General features: G+C 40.3%; 6 non-coding genes across 6 annotated transcripts; 3 read left to right on the top strand and 3 right to left on the bottom strand.

Moving 5' to 3' along the window:
- Positions 1 to 1,656: 1,656 nt before the first annotated feature.
- Positions 1,657 to 1,738, top strand: TRNAS-AGA (transfer RNA serine (anticodon AGA)). The gene has a single exon. It is a non-coding gene; the product is annotated as a tRNA-Ser (tRNA).
- A 4,444-nt stretch (positions 1,739 to 6,182) lies between these two features.
- TRNAS-AGA (transfer RNA serine (anticodon AGA)) lies at positions 6,183 to 6,264 on the top strand. The gene has a single exon. It is a non-coding gene; the product is annotated as a tRNA-Ser (tRNA).
- Positions 6,265 to 11,641: 5,377 nt separating this feature from the next.
- Positions 11,642 to 11,723, bottom strand: TRNAS-AGA (transfer RNA serine (anticodon AGA)). Its single transcript has one exon. It is a non-coding gene; the product is annotated as a tRNA-Ser (tRNA).
- Positions 11,724 to 14,189: 2,466 nt separating this feature from the next.
- On the top strand, positions 14,190 to 14,271 carry TRNAS-UGA (transfer RNA serine (anticodon UGA)). The gene has a single exon. It is a non-coding gene; the product is annotated as a tRNA-Ser (tRNA).
- Positions 14,272 to 15,991: 1,720 nt separating this feature from the next.
- TRNAQ-CUG (transfer RNA glutamine (anticodon CUG)) lies at positions 15,992 to 16,063 on the bottom strand. The gene has a single exon. It is a non-coding gene; the product is annotated as a tRNA-Gln (tRNA).
- Positions 16,064 to 19,340: 3,277 nt separating this feature from the next.
- On the bottom strand, positions 19,341 to 19,422 carry TRNAS-AGA (transfer RNA serine (anticodon AGA)). The gene has a single exon. It is a non-coding gene; the product is annotated as a tRNA-Ser (tRNA).
- Between the last annotated feature and the right edge of the window lie 3,026 nt (positions 19,423 to 22,448).

The following is a 22,448-nucleotide window of genomic DNA, read 5'->3' as shown; positions in this document are numbered from 1 at the left end:
GAGCAGGAAAAAAGAAACACAATGTAGAACTGAATCAAATTTATCAATATGGGTACCCCTAATGAAGATTCTGAAGTTAGTGTGTTAGCTAGAACAGTTGGGAATTATAACAGTGTGCATGGTAAGTTGACTGTAACCTGAAGTCAGTAGAACTACAGTAAATGAAGAATCCAAGATTTCTTTGGTATGAGGTAGAGAAAGATGTCGATGTCTTAGATTGTTTTAAAACACATAGGGAACTTGCAATGGATTTATCACATGTGACACCCACTCATCTTCCCTCTATTATCTCCCTCGAGGGCTCCCTTACAAAAGCCCCTAGGAAACAGATTGGTGAAGAGAGAGCCAGGGTCCTTGGGAAGTTCTCTAGTACCTGTCCTCTGTAGAAAGGTTTGATGGTAATGGATACATCCCTAATTTTTTTTAAAAAAAATTATTTACCTTTTTGATCCCTTTCCTCCATTTCTCCCACTTGCCCTAGCCCACCTTTGCCTTTGGTAACCTCTCATCTGTTCTCTGTATTTATAAACTTTTTATTTTTTCTTTTTTTAGATTCCACATATAAAAGGTATTTGTCTTTCCTGACTGGCTTATTTCACTTAGCATCATTCCCTCAAGGTCCATCCATGTTGCAATAGATGGCAAGATTTTATTCTTTTTTATGGCTGAATAATATTCCATTGTATGTATACTATAACCTCTTTATCCCTTCATCCATTGATGGACAGAGATTTTCATACTTTGGCTGTTGTAAACAGTGCTGCAATGAACATGGGAGTACATATATACTTTTCAAATTAATGTTTTTTGTTTTCTTCAGATAAATGTCCAGAAGTGAAATTGCTGGATCATATGATAGTTCTATTTTTAATTTTTGAGCAATCTCCATACATTTTCCATAGTGGCTGCACCAACTTATCTTCCCACCAACAGTGCACAGAGGTCCCCATCCTTGCCAACATTTATTATTTCTTGTTTTCTGGATAATAGGCATTATAACAGATGTGAGATGATATCTCATTGTAGTTTTGATTTGCATTCATCTGATGATTAATGATGTTGAGCATCTTTTCATGTACCTGTTGGCCGTATGTATGTCTTTGGAAGACAGATTTATTCGGATCTTCTATCCATTTTAAAATCAGATGGTTTTCTCGCCTTTCACTTGTATGAATTCTTTCTATATTTTGGATGTTAAACCCTTATCGGATATATGATTTGCAAATATTTCCTCCCATTCCAATGGTTTTATGCTTTTAGATCTTACTTTCAAGTCTGTAAGTCGCTTTAAGCTCCTTGACATAGATCTTGGTAATGATTTTTTTGGATTTGGCACCAAAAGTAAAAGCAACAGAAGCAAAAATAAACAAGTGGAACTATATCAAATTAAAAAGCTTCTGCACAGCAAAGGAAGCGATAAAAAAGCAAACAACAAAACATTAGTCTCCTCCCTTCAGACCATCAGAATAAGGGATCCTTGCAGTTTGAGGAGGAAGTGTTACCTGCCAATTTGACACAATAGCCTGTGTGTCTAAATGATGCCAAAGGGCAAGAAACTGCTTAATACAAATACACTTTCTGATGGAAGATGTGACATTCTGAAGAGAATTGAAGTTCTCTACAGCTACTTAGGCCAACGAGCCAACTACTGTCTAAGTAGTCGTGGCCGAGTGGTTAAGGCGATGGACTAGAAATCCATTGGGGTCTCCCCGCGCAGGTTCGAATCCTGCCGACTACGACACCCTTCTCTATTGAGACATAGCCAGTTGGGGAAGAATGCTGTTACCTTGAAGAGAGAAGCTGGATTGTTCTCCAACCTGGCTCTTTATGTTGCCGGTGAAAGGCTCCCTGCCACTGGAAACACAGGGATTATACCCCCAAAGAGCAGTCTAATTTATTATTAATTTTAAGTAATTCGACCACAGCCCTAATGGCGCTTTCTTTCCCCACTAGAAGAGCCCAGGCTTTGATGGTACCTTCCTCTTTTCTCCAGTCAAAATCCTGCTTAGAAGGCGGCCTTTCCTAAAGAAAAAACTTGGCAGAAACCTTTCCCCTTTATCGGGACTCTTCTCCAGTCATGTATGCCCTTGTTCATGTACAAAAGGAAACTCCACGAAATCTTGGATCACATATAAGTGAAAGCCAGAACTCACATCTATGGTCATGAATCCAAACTGGATTTTAATAGGCAAGCCACTACATAACTGAAGAAATTATTTAAGCCATTCTTTTGGTAGCCAAACCAAAAAAGTCGACAACATTATGCCAGACTAACTTGTCCTGGGGTCCAGGACGCTGGTAAAGAGAGAGGAGCTAAAAGTGAGATGAGGTTTTGATACATTCTGGGCACAGAGTTCAGATGCAAAATCCCATTGGGTCATTAACATGTGTGAGTTAATGTATTGAAGTGTTAAAGCAACATCAACCACGCTTGAGTGCCTTCCTAGGAATTCCTAGGAAAATTAGATTATCTCACTTGGCAATTTAATGGGACTGATCCTCACTTCTCTTGTGGAGATCTGCACAGTTGTCATACTTTAGTGCATCTCAAGAATGCATCTATTAATTTTTCTTAAATCCAATGCGTTCCATATTCATTGATTAAATGCCAGATACTTTCCTCTTTCATGCATGTGTTCAGAGGAATGAAGTAGTCAAAAAACATCAGGTTGCAACCTCAGGAGGGTCAGTGATGTTGAGTTGTGATAAGTCCTCTTTGCTGAGCAGGGTCTGCTTGATGAAAATAACTTGGTTTTGGCTTTTAAGACCTGGATTTCCAGAGGATGAACTTGATATTTCTTTGCAAAATGCATCATTTCTCATCACTCCGTCTCTTACCTTCAGCATACAGGTTGCTTTGACTCTCAAAAACTAAATAGAATTCTGGAATGTCAAAGTCATGAAATATTAAGGCCCTTCTGTGGAAACAATTCCTAACTTTAGAGTTGTGGAAAGTAACCCACATGACATCAATGTACAGAATTTAAAAATAAAAATTTGTTCAAAAAGATACCTTAGAGAGAATGTTGATAGTATAAGCAGAAGTTCTTCTCTTTCCAGATACTGCTTTCTGGAGGAATCCCATGGAAAATGAAGCTCCAGTTCTGGGGGCTGGAATAGAGATCCTGAGCCAGGACTGACTATTACACAGAATCTTGCTTTGTGGAATATCAGCCTGTAATCTGGTTTCTGAATGCTTCTGTTAGGATTCTAGAACTTTTCTCATTACATTTTCTTTCTTTCTTTTTTTCTTTTTTGGCTATACCCTGCAGCATATGGGATTTTAGTTCCCCAACCAGGGGTGGAACCCAAGCCTCCTGCATTGGGAGCAAGGAGTCTTAACCACTGGACCACCAGGGGAATCCCTTTCTCTTTAGTTTTAAATCACTGAAATTTCTTATAAATAAGGAAAATAAAACCAAAAATAAAACTGGTGAACAGTGTAAGAAAAACAAGAATTACAGCAATTGCAACAGAGAATGTAAATTAGGAAGTACATTTCCAGTTGAAATAAATCTGAGCCACTGATTTAATTTAAAATTTTCTAGTAGCCATATTAAAAAGTAAAAAGAGACAGGCATAATTCATTTTAATAATATATTTTATTTTAACCCAACATATTCAAAATATCATTTCAATATGTAAGAAATTTGAAAAGTTGACAGTGTGATAGTTTACTTTGTTTTTTTCATACAAAATCTTCAAAGTCTGCTGTGTATCTTTCACTTAGAGTTCAAGTAGGACCAAGTGCTCAATAGTCACATGTCACAAATGGCTAAAGTATTGGACATCACAGATTTAGAGTGTGAAGAGAACATACAACTGAGTTAATAGAAGATTGAAACCAAGGGAGGGTCTACACTGAAAACAATAGGTTATGGTCCAACATAGAAGTCTTCTTGGCATGCACTTCTTGGAGCTTTCGGAGCTAGTGCTGCTATAAGTAAACTTTCTATTTCAGGGCACTCTTTGCTAACTTACTCAGGAGTGTCTGTGAAAGCCCAGTGAGTCCTGCTCCCAGCTCCTCTTCCAGGACAGTAGGGGGATAGCTCTTACCCAGCATCACAAATAGCTCCTGTTTCAGTATCAGGAGCATTGTCAAGCCTCCAAAGTTTTTATTTCTAGGAAGGCAGAGGCCAGAAAGTCCATGAGCCTCCTTCACCATGTCTTTTTACATTTGTTTCAGTTGTGGGAATCATTCATCTCTGATTGGCTGACTTGCTGTCCTCAAAGTCAAGGCGCAGCCTTAAAGTCAAGATAGAGTTCCTCAAATGTAAAATTGATTATTAGCTTATCCAGTGTTGTCACTCCCAGGTTCTTCACCTCCTGAAATCCCATGCATCCTTAAAGATTGCCTGTCTGTGTCTCCTCCTTTGAAAAGCCCTCAAGTTCCATCCTTCATTCCCCTTCTTCAGTGCCCCTTATAGTGTCTTTGCTGTAATATTATTGTTTAAGAAAATGCAATGGTAATATTAGTGCTTCCATATATCTTTGTTTATATGTCTCATATGAAATTACTTCTGTATTCATCATTCTGCCTGCTAGCATACGTGTTTTTGAAGGAATGAACTGGTTAAGTCATCACTTTCAATTACATAAGCTAATGTAGTGGAAACTAACCCCATTTATGAATCTAACTGCTGTGTGTCCTTTAAATAGTACATCCCTTTAGCACATCCTTTCGTCTCTTTTGTTTTCTTGGCATCATTTAAACGTCTCAAAAAAGTAGTTGGTCAATTAATCCATTATTTTCCTTAAATATTTTATAAATTTTTGATATTTCTTTTGCTACATCTCTTAGTCTTTCAGAAGCAACAGAACATCCTAAATTAAATGCTACTATGAGACATCTATGACTTTGAAATGAAAAGTGGCAACAGCAGTAAATGGAAATTGGAAAAATGGAATTCAGAATATTCATTAAGAATTAAGAGAACAAAGTTGTCTAGCATCTGTTTCCCTTTTGCATGCTTCCTTTTTCAACAAGAAAGGGAGACTATCACAAATCAAGGGCTTCTTCTCAGTGGAGATCTTAGAGTAAGGATTGAAAGGGACCTGAAACGGAGGTTCAACCTTTGGTTGAACAAGGTTCCATTCCATTCTGTTGGACCTACATATGTTTCATTCTAGTGTCCCAAATGTATACTGAGAAACCCACACCCTTTATCCCTCTGAAAAAGGGATGCTCTAAGAACTGGTTTGACTGGGATTATAGCTTCAGGCATGGATGAACTTTGGCTTCCTAATATACAAAATTGAGGTTAATGACTCACGCAGCCATATTTCAAAGGTGATATTTATTCAGCAACTTTTTGCTTAATTACAGTTTAGTAACCTTTGTTAGTTAAAAATGCTTATTAGTAACCTTTGTTAGTTAAAAATGCTTATTAGTTGAAAATAGGTTTTGTAACATAAAGGAGACTCTTCAATGAAGAGGGTTCTTAGTCTTGTGTCTATGTTCTCTAACAGTATTTATGAATCCCTGACATGGTTTCGACAGTTGTTAGCTTTGAGTCAGGGCCAATCTCTCTGTGACAGGGTGAACAAGTTTTATTTTACCATGGGATTTTGAGGCAAAAAATAATTTGAGTCTCTGTCTTAATAACTGCATGACCACTGAATGAGAACAATTTGTTAACTCTATTTTGTTGTTTTGGGAACACATAAAATGACTATGAAAAGATATGTGGGTTCCAAACAAATTCCTTCTGTCTTAATAGATTTGTCTGAAATGAACCCAACATCTGTCTTCCCAATGACGGAGTCTCACTTACTACTATACCAGGGAAGAAAGTTTTATTGAAAATCACTATCATCACTGTGTGTGGACTTAAGTTCTAGTGTGTTTGTTTCTTTTAATCATTGTTATTACATGTAATTCTGAAGTGACTGTTAAAGTTTGTTCCACTTTGTGGTGTATTTCATGAATCTCCACCAGAGGCTGACAGAGCAGACACTGATCTCACTCCAATAACCCATCAAATGAGGTCTCTTTCCAGTTCTGAGGATAATGTTTTCCCTGGTAACAGCATGATAATCACTCAAATGACATCAAAGAATAGTCACATTGACTGCAAATACACTTTCTGATATGTGACTCAATCTTTCTGGTATGTGATTTAATTTTATGAAAGCTAAGCTTCAACACGGCTATTTATTCTCCTAGGATGTTGTCTTATTGTGTAGTCGTGGCCGAGTGGTTAAGGCGATGGACTAGAAATCCATTGGGGTCTCCCCGCGCAGGTTCGAATCCTGCCGACTACGTGGTTATTACTTATGAAATAATTCCTTCTTAATACTATGCTTTTTGACAAATTCTGGAGTTGCAAGTCCAAACACAAACAGGAACTCTAGCCAAGATGCAGGCAGTTACTACCCTTTCCAGCTTATAATCCTGCAATTAACTCACCCTTGCCAGAAAAAACCAAGTCATAATTATTGCATTTTCCAATAGGTTTGACCTGAATCCTAATATATTTTCTTTTCCCCTGAGAAGAGTCCTAACTTCAGAGATACCTTGGTGTTTCCTGCTTTCAAAATCCTACTTGCTTCTCCATGAAATTTTTACCTTTTCAGGGATCTCTTTTCTCATATGTAACTGTAACCTGTATATCTCTAACACACATATTTTTATCTGTCTGAGGGAAATCAATCAATAACTCCATGCTTGCTCCACACAACTCCAGCATGTTTATGGGGTAAAGAGCCAGAAGTAAATGCTATCTAAAGAAAGCAAAATTCTTGACTGGAAAACTATCTCTACCAAAAGGCAGTGATCAACTCATACAAAGTTTATTTTCCTTGCCTATTAAGAATTTTAATATTTATAATAATTAAACATAATAATCATGATATGAAGTTCAAATGATACTGAGGTTATATGCAATGAATAAAGTCTATCTTCTATCCATGTTCTAGCTGTTCACTTTCTCTCCACAGTGAAATAAATTTTTGTATAACCTTCCAGAGTATATATTATTATTTTTTATATGGAGTATGCAATCCACTCTTTATTTTAAGCAAATTCTAGCAAACTAATGTTTAGTGATTGTCTTAGTTATTTCCTTCCATTAAAAATATATTCTGACCTCTACAAAATATACCCAATTGATTTTTTGACAACAGTACAAAAAAAGAAAAAAATTCACTGGAAGAAAGAGAGATAGACTTTTCAATAAATGGTGCAGAAGCAATTGGACATTCATAAGCAAAAACAAAAACCTTTTTTTTGATGTTGATCTAGACCTCATTCCATATATAAAATTAGAATAAATCACAAACTAAAATGTAAAACTATAAAACTTTCAGAGAATAACGTAGGAGATCTTCAGAATCTTTGTCCTTTAGACTTGACACTAAAGCCCAATTGTTAAAAAGAAAAAATTGGACCTTATCAAAATTTAAAACTTTTACTCCACAAAAATACACCATTGGGCGTCCCTGGTGTCTCAGTGGTAAAGAATCTGCCTATCAATGCAGAAGACGTGGGTTCAACCCGTGATCCAGAAAGATTCCACATGTCACAGAGCAGCTAGGCCCGCACCACTATTGAGCCTGTGCTCCAGAGCCCAGGAGCCTCAAGTACTGAGCCCATATGCCACAACTACTGAGGTCCAGCACTCTAGAATCCATGCTCTGCAACAAGAGAATCCACCACAATAAGAAGCCTGCAGACCGCAATTAAAGAGTAGTAGCCCGTGGCTCACTGCAACTAGAGAAAGCCGGAGCAGAAATGAAGACCCAGCACAGCCAAAAACAAATAAATTAAAAAAAAATTTTTTTTTTTAAAGACACTATTAAGGGGTTGAAAAAACAAGCTGCAAATTGGGAGGAAATGTTTGCACACCACATACCTGACAAAAGACAGTATCTTGCAAATGCATAACAATTCTGGAAACAACAAATTTCTTAAAAACTTCAACAATCCAATTAGAACATGGATAGAAGACATGAAGAGACATTTCACTAATGGGGATAGACGGATGGCAAATCAGCACGTGGTTAGGAACTTGGGCAGAGATTTTGACAGGGCAAAACTGGCTCTAACAATGGCAAAGTCCCTACCCAGAATGGTGTTACAGCTTTCCTGCATCTGAAGCTTTCAGGTCTGGGCTCAAAGCTTTCCATTTCTGAGAAAGTGACTGAAGCACAGGTGCATAGGCCAAGCGAACCTCTTCCAGGAGGAGAAGACTATTCCACTAATGCTGGCAGGAGAAGACTGGTAGTGGATACAGAGACAGAAGTGATGACCCCTGCCTCCTCACTGTCTTGGGTTGCCAACACTAGGTCTGCAGCTTCTGTGGCAAAGAATAAGGAAAAGAGCAGAAACTCCGAGAATCTACTGGAGACAAGGCAAGCGATCTGCAAAATTCAGAAGTGAAGTGAAGTCTCTCAGTCGTGTCTGACTCCTTGCGACCCCATCGACCGTAGCCAACCAGGTTTCTCCGTTCGTAGGATTTTCCAGGCAAGAGTACCGGAGTGGGTTGCCATTTCCTTCTCCACAAAATTCAGAAGAGAATATATAAAGGATGAAGGACAGCTCAAGGAGGAAACCAGTCAGCACCTTCTAAGGTTTGACTTCTTGCTGCCACAAACTATGCCTGCCTCAGGGAAAGCTTGTCCCATAGTTGGCGGCAAAATCCTCATCGCAGAAAAGGGCCTTGTTCCTACCCTTGGTGGGAGCTTTTGTTTTCAGTTCAGGACCTATTGAGTCCCTGGGGGACTATCTTAATTCCTAAGTCTCTCAGTTTCTGAGCAATGAGACCACGTTCAAACAAGCTTGCCATATGATTAGACCTCTGAAAATAGAGAGAAGAGCTAGATGACTCCAGGTTGGGGTGTGGAGGGAAGGAGTCGCAGTTGGCTCTGAACCTCGCAAGAAGGGGGATTTGGCAAAATGAAGCCTTATTTCTGGGTCTCCAATAATCAAGAGCAGCAGAGCAAGAGAAATTTTGTAGCACCCAGGAGGGGGGACTAACTTAAGCTGAGCATAAGATATTGTCCACTTTTGCCTGATAAATCTAGGTACATGCTTGGAAGGAGGGAAAGGAGAAAAAAGGAGAAAGGCAGGACCAAGAGGAAATCCAGAAGAAAGGGCTTTGCGTGAGGGAGAAACTGACTCTTGAAAGGTTTTAAAAGGCTTTGCTGAGTTCTTGTTTGGGAAAGCCGATATTCTAGCCATCATTATTCCCTACCTAGCTATCATAATTCCTGATCCAAAAGGAATAACTGTCATCCTCTTGACAAAAGAAAGGGTTGAATAATTGTGAGCGAGGACTGCAAACTAGAGATCGTGTGGCATTAATATTTTGAGAATGACACGGACTATAAGGGCCAGAAAGAAAGCAAAAAGCATAGAGGAGACAGATGAAGAAAAAGAATGGTGAAAAGAAGACAGAGAAAATGACAATATTAAACTTGGAAATGTTGGGGAAATGCGAAAGAATCAAGGTTGAAAAATATTCCCTAGCACCTCCCCCTAGTGTAAGCAGAGTGGCGCAGCGGAAGCGTGCTGGGCCCATAACCCAGAAGTCGATGGATCGAAACCATCCTCTGCTATGTGTGCTTTTTCTTTTCCTCAAGAAAACTGAAACAGTTTCCGCTAAACAGAAGACACCAGAGGGGGAAAAAAAAAAAAAAAGCCACCAGAGATGATCTCATGACCATTCTCACCCTCTGGGCTTCCTGGGACAGGAATATCTTGTTTTTTCTGCTCCAGCTGTCTTCAGAAGTCTACAGAATAATGGCAAGCACTACCTAGTCTTAACTTGTCTTCCACTTCAGCTGTCTACTCCCTCACTGCTTGCTTGACTCTCTCTTAGAGAGGCTCAAAAAATATATTTTGAATCCAAGAAGCTTTACTTATAACCATGGCCACACTCATTTCTTCAACTGCTGGTCATTCCAGTATTTGAATGAGATGAAATAAAGATAAACTGTGGCAGAAAAACATTAGAGAAAGACCTCGAATGATGGGGACTCTCCACATGTTGGGAAGAGGCAGAGATAGATTTATATGATTCCACCTTGTCCTAGAGGAAGGAACACAGAGGAGAAAGTGTTCAGTTGAGAGATGCTGGGTAACAGCAGAAAGGGAAGAGGAGCAGAGAGAAGAGGAAAAAAGAGTGGAAGACAATGAGAAAGGAGATGAGAGTGTTGGTGGACAAAAGGGAAGACATAAGGAGAGAGATGGAGAAGGAAATGGCAACCCACTCCAGTGGGCCTGGGAAAACCCATAGACAAAGGAGCCTGGTGGGCAACAGTCCAGGGGGATCACAAAAGAATTGAATATGGCTTAACAAGTAAACAACAGCAGCAACAACAAATGAGAGAGAAGGAAAGGAGCAGTTGAGTGGAAGTTCAGGAAAGGAAGGAAAAAGTACAGAATTGAGACCACATGGAGTTTGAAGGAGATGGTCCTCACCAAATTGAAACAAAGATAACTTCAAGCTCCGTTTATCTGGTTTCAGGTATGGGACCAGGAGAGACCTTAACACTTGAGCCTAGGACTTCCTGACCTGCCACTACGTATGTAAAGGGGATCAAGCAAATACATCGTGCTTGGGTCTCTTCATCAGCTGTGTGCTCCTTCTTCCTCAAGTGACAACCAGTTTTCCTCCGCAAATTTTATATAACTTGGGTCTGGTGCTTTTCTCCTGATTACACAGAGGTAAAACACACCCCCATGGTACAAGTGCAGCCTTTGATTCCAGGAATAAAGTCCCAGAATCAGTCTCACCCTAAGTACTCAGCTTGACTTTGATCGATGACCCTGCACTTTCGCTTATTTGTCATCAATAATGCAGGGATCAACAATGTTCTGCTTAGCTGCCACTGATTCCCCTATGACCAAGGCCTGGAGTGGATTAAAAATTACCAAGACTTGGTGATTTATTGCCATATTTTCCTTCATGAATCATTTTTTATTTCCACTGCACCAGGTATGACCCACCACCTGGATGATCACTGCCCACCAGAGAATATCTGGGGACCCAGTAAGTTAAGAGTAAGAAAAAAGTGCAACTGGCAGATCCATCTACAGTCACACCCATCACTGCTTTTGGGCCCTCCTAGGACAAGTCCACCAGATGTAACGTCATTGTCCCTATCTAGTTGGATCACAAAGGAAATGGTTTTACTTAATTTCTTTAGTTGTGTAGTGGTTTGCTTATTAATACCCATTTTGGATTCCCCACTTGGCAACCATAACTTTAACTTTCACTTGCATTTCCTCCAAGATTTCATGGAGTTTCCTTTTGTCCATGAACAAGGACGTAGACAATCCCTGATAAGGGTGAGGTTCTTTGAGCATGGAAATGCTTGTTTCAAGTTTTTTTTCTTAAGAAAGTCTGTCTGCTTTGTAAGCAGGGTTTTCATCACAGGAAAAGGGAAGGTATCACCAAAGTCCTGACTTTCCTAGGGAGAAAAGAAAACACCATTTGGGGTATGGTAGAATTTCTTAAAGCTCACAATAGTAGTAAGACCCCCATGCTGTTTGGGGAGCCATCCGAATGCTTCATGCCTTTCCGCAACAGCCATAAACAGCCAGGTAGGAGAACAAGCCTTCTCACTTTAAGACAGGGGCATTCTTCCCCAACTGACTATGCCTCAATAGGATTAACCTCTCCCTGGGGAAAGGTACCGTAGTCGGCAGGATTCGAACCTGCGCGGGGAAACCCCAATGGATTTCTAGTCCATCGCCTTAACCACTCGGCCACGACTACTTGGCAGTTGTGCTGCCTACTTGGCAATTGAGCTGTGTCTTTTACATGAGTAACAGTACAGAACAAAGCTCTTTTCAAAGAAATTTTCTACCAGAAAGTGTATTCGTATTATGTAAAATTTCTTACTCTTTGACATCATTTAGTCGAATATCTCGCTACTGTGGCAAACTGGCCAGTAACACTTCCTCCTCAGTCTGGAAGGACCCCTTATTCTGATAGTCTGATAGAAGGAGCCTAAGTAGAAAACATTCTGAGAGACTAGCTTCCTGCTGTCAGCTTCTAATGGGGATCCATGAGATACATACACTCATCACTAAGTAACCAATAAATTAGTAAAATACATTGTCATACCATTCGCTTACAAAACTGGATGATTACTTTACATTGGAAAAGGCAAAAACAACAAAATTAACTTGTAATCCTTCACAAATTAGTCCAGAAACCAGCACTAGCAATATTTTGAAGTATTCTTTCTCTATTCTCAGTATTTCATATGTAAAAATTGTGCATAGTTGAAGTCATGTTCATTTCATCCTGCTCTTGTCAATGAACATTACATTATAAACATTTTCCCAGAATAATTACAAAGTCTTCCCAAATTTTGTTTTACTGGCATTGTAATGATCAATTACACAGCTAAAACAAAACTATTTAAACATTTATCTCTTTTTAATGCCTTTTTTTTTGCTATTACAATGAGAAATAAAAATAATTTTTTTATGCAGTACATGTTTCTCTTTGTTAAGAGTATTTCCTTAAGAGAGTACTTCTCAAACTTCGATGGGCATCAGAACCACCTAGAGGGCTTTTTATTAAAACAGATTACTGCATCTCCTCATGCCTGCCTGCCCCACTCCTAGCAAGTTTTTAATTCTGTAGATCTGAATCCAGCCCAAGAATTTGCATTTCTCACAAGTTCCCAAGTGGTGCGCACTCTGCTGATTGGGGACAATACTTTGATTAGACCATTCAAGGACAATAAACTTCAAAATAAATTTACTGTGTTAAAAGTTATAAACCCTTTATGAGCCTAAATGGATGTATATAGCAAGACCAAATAACATTTGCAAGAATATGGTGAGTGGGGTATAATTCTTATTATCCTAAAGAAATGGTTTCTTTTAACTCCCAGTGAGGTATATTCCGCCTCGATCATGGTGGTCATGTTCTTTTCATAGTTGAAATTCTCTCTATTAGTTTATGCCCCAGCAAAACACTTCCATTCCTAGAACACAGAGATAAAGTCCTTGGTTTTGGAGAGATTCCCTTGGACTGCAAGATCAAACCAGTCAATCCTAAAAGAAATCAACCTTGAATATTCATTAGAAGGACTGATGCTGAAGCTGAAGCTCCAGTACTATGGCCACCTGATGCGAAGAGCAGATTCATTAGAAAAGACCCTGATGCTGGGAAAGATTGAAGGCAGGAGGAGAAGGGGATGACAGAGCATGAGCTGGTTGGATGGCATCACTGACTCGATGGAGATGAGTTTGAGCAAGCTCCAGGAGATGGTAAAGGACAGGGAAACCGGGTGTGCTGCAGTCCATGGGGTGGCAAAGAGTTGGATATGACTGAGCGACTGAACAACAACATTTCCATGAAAAGGAATCAGAGCCAAGTCTCCCCTTCATTATCACATTCTCATAAACCAGATAGTCTCTGACTCAAGAATCAACTTTATTAATTTAGCTGAATTTTTTTCTAACATTTACTTGTTTCCATGTATTTTTGCGTTGTTCTGCATTGAGAGGGACCAAAAATGTCCTCCTGCAGAATTCGGATCCTTGGGAAACCTGTTTCGAGTGCCTCCCTTCTCCCCAGGTTCCAGAGGCTGAAGGCTTAGGTAGCTTGGGAATTGTCTCGCAGCCTTCACTAGGATGACACAAGTGACCTTCAAAGGAAGGATCTGGAACCTTGTCTTTTCTAGTTAGGACAGAAATTGCTCAATTCCCCTACCCTCCACCCCTCACTCTGAATTGTCGCCGTAGTCTGATTTTAATCGTTCTTTTGGAAGCACAAGTCAATTTGATGCCATGGAAGAGATTCCTGATTTAGATTTTAAACCTGAAAGTAAACACAGATGACCACCCCGACCCTGCACCTCCAATTCTCACATTTTCCCTTTATTCGAGTTCCTTTTCCCATTGGTATTTGCGACTGGAGGTTGTTTGGAACTCACTCTAAACACAAAGCTCGCCTTCTGCGGATTCCCGAAAATTAGGAGTGATCGTGCGTGTCCGCGATTATCAGCAGTTAGTGGACAAGCTCCAGCATCCAGGAAGACCCAGTCCTTTGTCTAGGAGCTTTTTATTGAATTACATCACCAGCTGCTTCTTGATTTGCTCTCTTTCATACACGAGGGAGAGACCTGGACAAGGCTAAGAAACTTTTTGTTGTCAGACCAACTGTTGCAGAACTTGCCACCAAGTAGTTTTCACTTTGGCCCGCAAGGAAAAGAGTAAGTCAGTAGTCGTGGCCGAGTGGTTAAGGCGATGGACTTGAAATCCATTGGGGGCTCCCCGCGCAGGTTCGAATCCTGTCGACTACGGTTTTAGTGGGCATTCTACATAGTTATCCACTCAGACGACATGGCAGCCATACTGCAGTCTGTCTTGCTATTAAAAGCATTATGATATACTCATTAACTACTGTTGACCCATCACTATGGTCAACTCAAGGAATGCTGGGGTTCATGTAAAGCAAGATGCACTATAAGCGCGAGCCCCATAATATTTATATTTCCATTTGGTATATATACTGTGTGATGGCAACAATGTATGCAATTAAGACAGAGGTTTTCAGTTGCAGAATAGACATCTTTTGCATTTTCATCTGGCAATATGTACCTATAAATATAAGAAAGAATAAAGCAAACTAAAATTTTGAGCAAAGTAAAAATGATCTGTTTATATGGATAATGGAGTATGAAGAGTAAATTCCACATTCTGTGAAGGTCAAAGGAATGTAATGAGACCATGAGTAGTGTTTTCTCTGTACAGTTTTTGCAAAAGAAAAAAAAAAAAAACCAAATTAATATAGATGCATAGTCTCTTAAAGTTAGTGGTACACTGTGAGAGAGAAAATTAGCACTCTGGTTTTGAACAAAGGAGTGTGTTTAAATGTCGAAGCAGGAACTTCACAGAACTCATTATGAAGGAGAACCTAGACATGAATGTTTGAATAAGTGCTTTACCCAAAGGGCTAATGTTGAGAAGCAGCAGATACTATATAAGATCAGTATATGGGAGCAGAATCTTCATATGTGTTGGTTGTAAGAAAAAAAAAAATTACTTTAAAATCTCCCACACAACCTGGTATCATAAGGCTATGTAGGGGTGGGGGTGGAATCTTCCCAGCCTCTAGTTCATGTGAAATGCCTGCAAATGTCTAATCCAAGAAAAAAAAAAAAAATTACTCAAACTTCATCCCAGACAAATACTATATTTTTTTTAAAAAATCCCGAGTCCACTGCAAAACAGTAAAAGAACAAGTAGGGGAAAAACAAGGAAAACTTACACCAAGAATGTAGTTAGTAAGGAAATAACTGCAGTCACTCATTTTATCTGATGATAAAAGGAGATGTTTGGTATTATGTGTGTAGCCCAAAGCACAGGTGAATACGGAAATCAAAATGTCATTATGGATTCCCCACCCATTTTAAGCTGAAATAGGTTAAATCTGTAGATATTTTAAAAATGTAATAATGAGTATTGTGTGCTTGTTTACTTAAAGTCACCTACTTTAGGATTTTCCACCTTTAGTTTCCCTCTCTCTTTCTGAGATGTCTATATATATATACACACACACTAGGTTCAGTGGCCCTGTGGAAGAGTGGAGGGAGTCAGAAATTGTGCAGGTAGAGGTCATGGGCAGAAAAGAAATTTGCTATTTATAAATTCTCCAGTACTGTTAAGATTAATTTATTTTTCACTTTTGAAGTATTGAACAATTTCAAATATTCTTTTAATGTGCACTGAAAGTAAACTTTATTAAAAGAATCGTTATTGCTTTTTATTAGAGTTTTTTTTTTTGCTAGTCGCAGCAGAGTGCAAAGTTTTTGTCGTCTTGCACTTGTACTTAACTTACTTCTGTTACTCCTTTTCTTCCTTAAAAAATGAATTCCATTAAACCAGAATGGGATTCCACTTCTGCCTCCTCATCTAAATGCCGATGTGTTTGGACTTACAAGAAATAAAATTGGCAAAATTGATTTCGTCATTTAGGTGGACAATATTTTCCAGGGGAAAAATAAGAGACAAAACATTGATAGGTTCCACCGAGACTTGAACTCGGATCGCTGGATTCAGAGTCCAGAGTGCTAACCATTACACCATGGAACCAGGCATGACGTCCACCCTGCCATAACTGTCGGTGATGTGTCACAGTAACTACTGAAACCATTTAGTTTAAACTATCAGAATACTTAGTCTATGTCCACTCACGACACTTGAAAAAAAACCCTGAGAGATTTAATTTTATTTATTTCTCTCTCTCTCTCTTTGTTTTTTTGGCAAATACAAGACCCCAAGAGTGTCCACTCCCGTCCCCGCCATTAACTCAGAAACTTGTTGGTTCTAGTCCTTGCTTTCTTCTTTAAAAACAAAAACAAAAACAAAAAAACCAACAACACTGAATATTTTGAACGTTTCTTGTATCACCAGCACTGGATTGAACGTGTTATATTCATTGTATGATGTAATACTTTAAAACTCGTCGAGGTATTTTTAGTCTTCATATAGACACGAAAACTGAACCTTTGAGATTTTCTAGTTTATCTGTACCTCTGCTCAGTTTCGGCCATAAATTAATACGTTTCTCCACATAGATTATTTAGTTATCAGGTCCATTGGCTCTAGGAAAGCAAGCTTTAATGTGTTGGTTTCTGGCATATTCACGGAAGAAACCTTGCAAGAGAAGTTATGTTTTCGAGAAAACGTATGCTTGAAGCAAAAGTCTGAATTTTGTCAAGTGTAGGGATTGGTGAGGAACAAATCAGAGACTCAATATTTCAGGATCAAAGACTCTTCATACTCTACTTCATCAAGAGAAAGATGTCCAGTGAAGGCTGCCAAATTGTACTAAAGATTTTTCTTACTACTATTCTGCGGACACCTTTTTCTTAAACCCAGTGTGCTTTCTTAAAGACTAGGTTTCTGGGGTGGGGTCGGTGGATCCCTCGGCGTCCTGCACGCAATCTCTAGAGCCCCTTTCAACTCTCCTAGTCTCTTACCTCTGTTCGGCTATGTTCACCGAGGCAGCCCAGCAGCAAATTTCTGTCGAGATTTCAACAGAACTTTAGCCGAGAGGAGCCTTGGAATTTGTGAGGGTGGAATTTCAGGGATGCTGGCTGCTTCCCACCACCCACTGTCCCCGTGGATGTTTGTAAAGCATTCTTTTACAAATGCATGACTTTTAATGCAATGGAAAGACCTGCTCGCTTAAATGAGGCGGTGCTGTGACTACCCGGGAAAAACACAGGTCCGCGCTCAAGACTATTCTAATAGTTCAGTGACAGGCCTCCGATGGCTGCGAGAAGGTAACCAAGCATTGCCCTTCATCTCTTGCTCACATAGGTCCTTGCAGGATGGTGTGCTCGCCCGCAGGTCTGGAGGCAGCAGAATCGAGCTTTCCCGCTAACTGTGATGGAAAAAATTGCAAAGGGGGCCCACTTCTCTCAATATCTTCTTTAAATTCATGCTCCATGGTTCATTAGCCCCAATGCTGTAATTTAAGAGGCAAAGTTGCACCCACGCCTGAGGCTGAGATTCTAGTCAAACCAGTTCTGAGTTTCTCTCTTCTCTCAGAGTGGTTATGGGGTTTGGGTTCCTCCTGGGGTTTTGGGAGGCCAGAAGTTAGACTTCTGGTCAGAACCAGTGGATGGAGCCAGACTCATTCTGAAGCACAAAGATGATCAGAATCTACCCTGCAGCTTATCCTTAATCTTTACCCAGAGTTTCCCATGAGATAAATTATATTTAAATTGCATTTTCCTCACTTGTCTTGAGGAAGGAAACATAGGTATATCTCTAAGTAGCAACATTTCTCTTAAGTCTCAATGGCTATTCTGAAGTTTGTATAAATTAAATAGATTTTTTTCTAGGTTTCTCTTGTTGGAATTGTTCAATTGGTGGTAGCACCTGGAGTCTCCAAGTCATAATTCTTACACAGATCATGGCTTTATCCAGAATGTCTTGCTTCTGGAAATTTAAGAAATGGAGGAAAATTCCAGGAATTGATGGAAGTACCAAGAGAAAGATAAAAATCACAACCATGGTGGGATTTTTGGAGGTATATTTTTATACAATATACCTCTTTGAAAAGTTAAAACACACATCAAAAAAAAAAAAAAAACCCATAAAATAAAGTAGTGCAAGTCATATAATATACATATATAGAGAACAGTGCACATATCAACTTCCTGATTCAAACTTTTTCCAAACACACATGAAATTATCTCTATCTTGACATTTTACCAGGCCACAAAGCAAGTCTCCAAAAACAAAACATGATTAGATACATGCTATTATTTCAAAGCAATATAACTACTAAGGCCATCAGCTCCAGGAAAGTTCGTGGAAACCCTAGGGATTTCTGAAGAAATCTTGAGTCTGTCATATACTCAAGGTTTAAAAGATATAGTTGCCTTATGAGGAAAATAAAGTAATGCATTTTGAAAATGGGGGGGGGGGGGGACAGCCAACAAAATATCTATCCAATAAAAATGAAAATCTGCATATGCTAAAGTTATTACCTTTTAACCCCACAATTGCCCAAACCTGAAAAAACCTTGAACAACCAGGTTCAATGGATAGAAGAAGAAATAAACTGTGGCACATCCACTCAATGAAATTCTATTCAAAAAGGTGCAAAATTTTAATACATGCAACAACTTGCATAAATCTTAAGGCATGTTCTATCTCATGTGAAAGAAGCTAATCTTATAAGGTTACATTCTGTATGATTCAATTTCCACAACATTCTCAAAGAGTCAAACAAGGGAGCAGGAAACATATCTGGTTGTCAACTGTTATGTATAGAATTAGGAGATGACTATAAAGTGATTACATGGGGAGGTTTATTGATGGGACTTTCCTGTATCCTGATTATGGTAGTGGTTACACGAATAAACTCATAATTTCAAAAAGCCAGTTTTACTCTGTGGCAAGTATTTTAATAAAATGTGTAAATGGTTTAACTAACATTTATTTCACCCAAGTGTCCCTTTGGGACAGGGAAAACTGAAGACACCCTTGAACCTTGTATAAGGATCGGGTTGAGGAATTACTAAAGTGAAGTCGCTTCGACTTCGTGTCCGACTCTTTGCGACCCCATGGACTGTAGTCCACCAGGCTCCTCCATCTATGGAGTTTTCCAGGCAAGAGTATTGGAGTGGGTTGCATTTCCTTTTCCAGAGGATCTTCCCCACCCAGGGATCGAACCCAGGTCTTCCTCATTGCAAGCGGCTGCTTTTACCATCTGAGCCACGACGGAAGATCCTTGGGCGGGGTGGGGGGGCGGGGGTGCATTACTAGGGCTCTACTAAATCAAATCTCCTGAGAGTGTAATCAGTATTAGCTTTGTTTTCCCCTGCAGCAGTACATAGGTTAAAATTTTCGCCGTAGTCGGCAGGATTCGAACCTGCGCGGGGAGACCCCAATGGATTTCTAGTCCATCGCCTTAACCTCTCGGCCACGACTACAAGTGTGGAAGCAAGTTCTTCATTATAAGAAGATACATGGTAGACATAAAGACAAGCCTTGTGTAGACAAGTGTGTGCAGTGAGTTGAGCAAAACCCTCAGATGAATGAAAGCTTAGGGGTGTGCCTATGTGCCCAGTCACTCAATCGTGTTCGACTCTTTGCGACCCCATAGATTGTAGCCCACCAGGCTTTGGTGTCCATGGGATTTCCCAGACAAGATTACTGGAGTGGGTTGCCATTTCCTACTCCAAAGGAAAGCTTGGAGAGGGAGGTCAAACCCTCTCCAGCAGCCTCCGACATATAGGAGCACTGCGATGAGAGTGCTGGTTTGGAAGACTCTTGAGAGTCCCTTAAACAGCAAGGAGATCAAACCAGGCAATCCTAAAGGAAATCAACCCTGAATATTCATTGGAAGGGCTGATGCTGAAGCTGAAGCTCCAATACTGTGGCCGCCTGATGCGAAGAACTGACTCATTGGAAAAGACCCTGATGCGGCCTCATTGGAGGCCGGAGAAGGGGACTACAGAGGATAAGATGGTTGGATGACATCACCAACTCATGGACAGGAGTTTGAGCAAGCTCCGGGAGTTGGTGATGGACAGGGAAGTCTGGCGTGCTGCAGTCCATGGGGTCGAAAAGAGTCGGACACAACAGAGCAACTAAACAACAACATCTATGCAAGTATCTTTGTTTTCAACAAAGTTCAGGTCATCATCAGCTAGGGCCTGCCTCCCTCAGGGATGAGTTGGGTTCGTGCCGGGTGCTGGGGTCTTTGAAATCGAACCAAATTTACTCAGAAACGAGTTGAAATCAAACTAATCCTTTTAGGCATGAGTGGAACCAACACTTCTGCTAGAACTTACAGCCTCCCCAATGAATGATATTGTGCTCAACGGGTTTCAGGGAAGGGAATGTTCCCTCTGATTTGTGTCTAAGGTGGAAGGAGAGAAAAACGAGGTTGAAAACCTCTGGATCCCCTCACTTGCTGTCCTACGATTCCTAACTTAGACTCAAAGTACTAATCTCACTGTGTTTGGGAATGTATTTTACAGAAGTGAATATGCTTTCACTTTTCAGATGGGTTAAGAAGAGCTATAGTTTGTCCATGAATTTCATTTTTTTGAATGTGTGAGGTCCTAACTGCTTTCTAGAAAACGGATTATGCGGTTCAGTTTGGGGGAGGCAATGCAAAGGCTCATTTCCTCTAAATTAAACCAACATTGCATGTTTCCCATTCTTCTTTTATGTTTGTAGCTCGCTATTCTTTCAGCAGAATCTCCAGACGTTCTACAGAAATGTTTCAGGATAGAATGGTTAAATGTAGATACCAGATCCTAAGATGCGTAGATAGACAGGCCCCCATTTTGTGGCCAACAAACTGTTCATAGGTAAGAGGTGTGAGCAGATGAATACGATGCATTTTGAAAAAGTTGCTAATTGCTTGGATTTAATACATAATATTTAACCAGAAGTAACAACGAATTCTTTAAATAGAGTTCTATTCAATTCGTATATCACTGAGAAAGTCTTATGGGGAGGGGGGGAGATAGATCTAACTGAAGATCACATAATTTACTTTTATTTATATTTAGAAAAGATCAACTAAGCCATGCCTGACAAATGGACGAAATGTGTTCAGGAAAAGCAAATTTACAGTGCTTACAGATTCAAAGCATTTCTTATGTGTTTTTCCTTTGGCAATCTGGAAAATTCCTAACCATTTTTTTTTTTAAGAGATTGCCAAATCTGTTTAAAAACTTCATACTCTGCCTGTCCCTGGAGGAGTATTTTGGGGGTACGACTTCTATCCTAAGGGTTCCTAAAATGCTTTTTTAAAATTACAACTTTTTGTTATGAAAAGCAAAAGTGACCGCGGGCTTCCCTCATTCGGAAAGGGGCCTCTGGAACGTTCCCGCCTCCTTTACTAAAGAGCAGAGAAGTCAAATTTTTCTGAGAGACTAGGAGACAGTCCCGGGATCCTCCTTTTCAGCCGGTATTCCCCCTCAAGCAACGTATGGAATAGTCCTTTGGGTCAGGGGAAGGGCAACCCAGTGTCCTCTCATCAAAGTCAGTCCCTAGTTAGCGTCCGATGCTTTCGAGCGCCCTTCATTCCGGGTCCTTCTCCCACTAGCATTTCCAACTCTGAGGCCGCCCTGTAGGTGCCGCTCACCTCCGGCCCTCCTCTTTGGCAGCTCCCAAAACTTGGACTCGAACCGACACGTCCTCAAAGACGTGAGGCTGGAGAAGAATGAATAAAGAAACTTGGTCAGATCTACCTATCACCTCCCCAGTCTTTAGGCTGCGGCAAGTCCCGCTGTGGAGCTGAGACAAAGGTACGCGGCAAGGTCCCGGGAGGAAGCCGAGCGCCGGGAGGGCACCCGCGGCCCGGATGAGGGGGAGGAGCGGGGGGCTGGCGGGGGAGGGTGGGCCGCGGGTGTGAACGCACAGGCTCTCAATACCCAGGCTCCTAGGCTCTAGAGCTACAAGGACTTTCTCACTCAGCTCAAACTTCAGCTCTTGTCTAACACGTCCTTTCTGCTTTGCGTTTTTGCTGACAGTCGGTTCAGAGTTCGAGTTTTGTCTTGTGATTTTCAGAATTCATTATTTTCTTTCTTTCTTTTTTTTTTTAGAATTCATTATTTTCATTTCTGATATTATGTGGAGTTGAGAGGTTGAGGGCCGGGAGAAGCTCCTTTCCCGCATTCTTAATTACTCACTAGTGTGTGAGAGTGCTTGAGTGATCTTCCACCTCATGGCTCAGGTTCTAGAGCGAGTCATATTTGTTTCTATCATATTGCACTGTCCTCCTTGGTAGGGATGACCTGGGATTTCTTCTCTTCCTTCCACAACTCTCCTCCGATTTCTCAAGTCACAACTACCCTCCTGCTCCGCGTCAACAAACCTTGGCCTCTCCCGCACTCGGTGACCTCCACTGTCCACATCCTTTTCTGTCCGCAAAGACATCAACCCGCTTATTAACCGACGGTCACTGAAGGAGCCACTGCGACTAGACCATACAGTCTCA

Source organism: Dama dama, chromosome 7 (assembly GCF_033118175.1).
Source record: "Dama dama isolate Ldn47 chromosome 7, ASM3311817v1, whole genome shotgun sequence".
NCBI lineage: Eukaryota > Metazoa > Chordata > Mammalia > Artiodactyla > Cervidae > Dama > Dama dama.
Note: the sequence above shows the minus strand (reverse complement) of the source record. Positions and strands in the feature narration are given on the sequence as shown.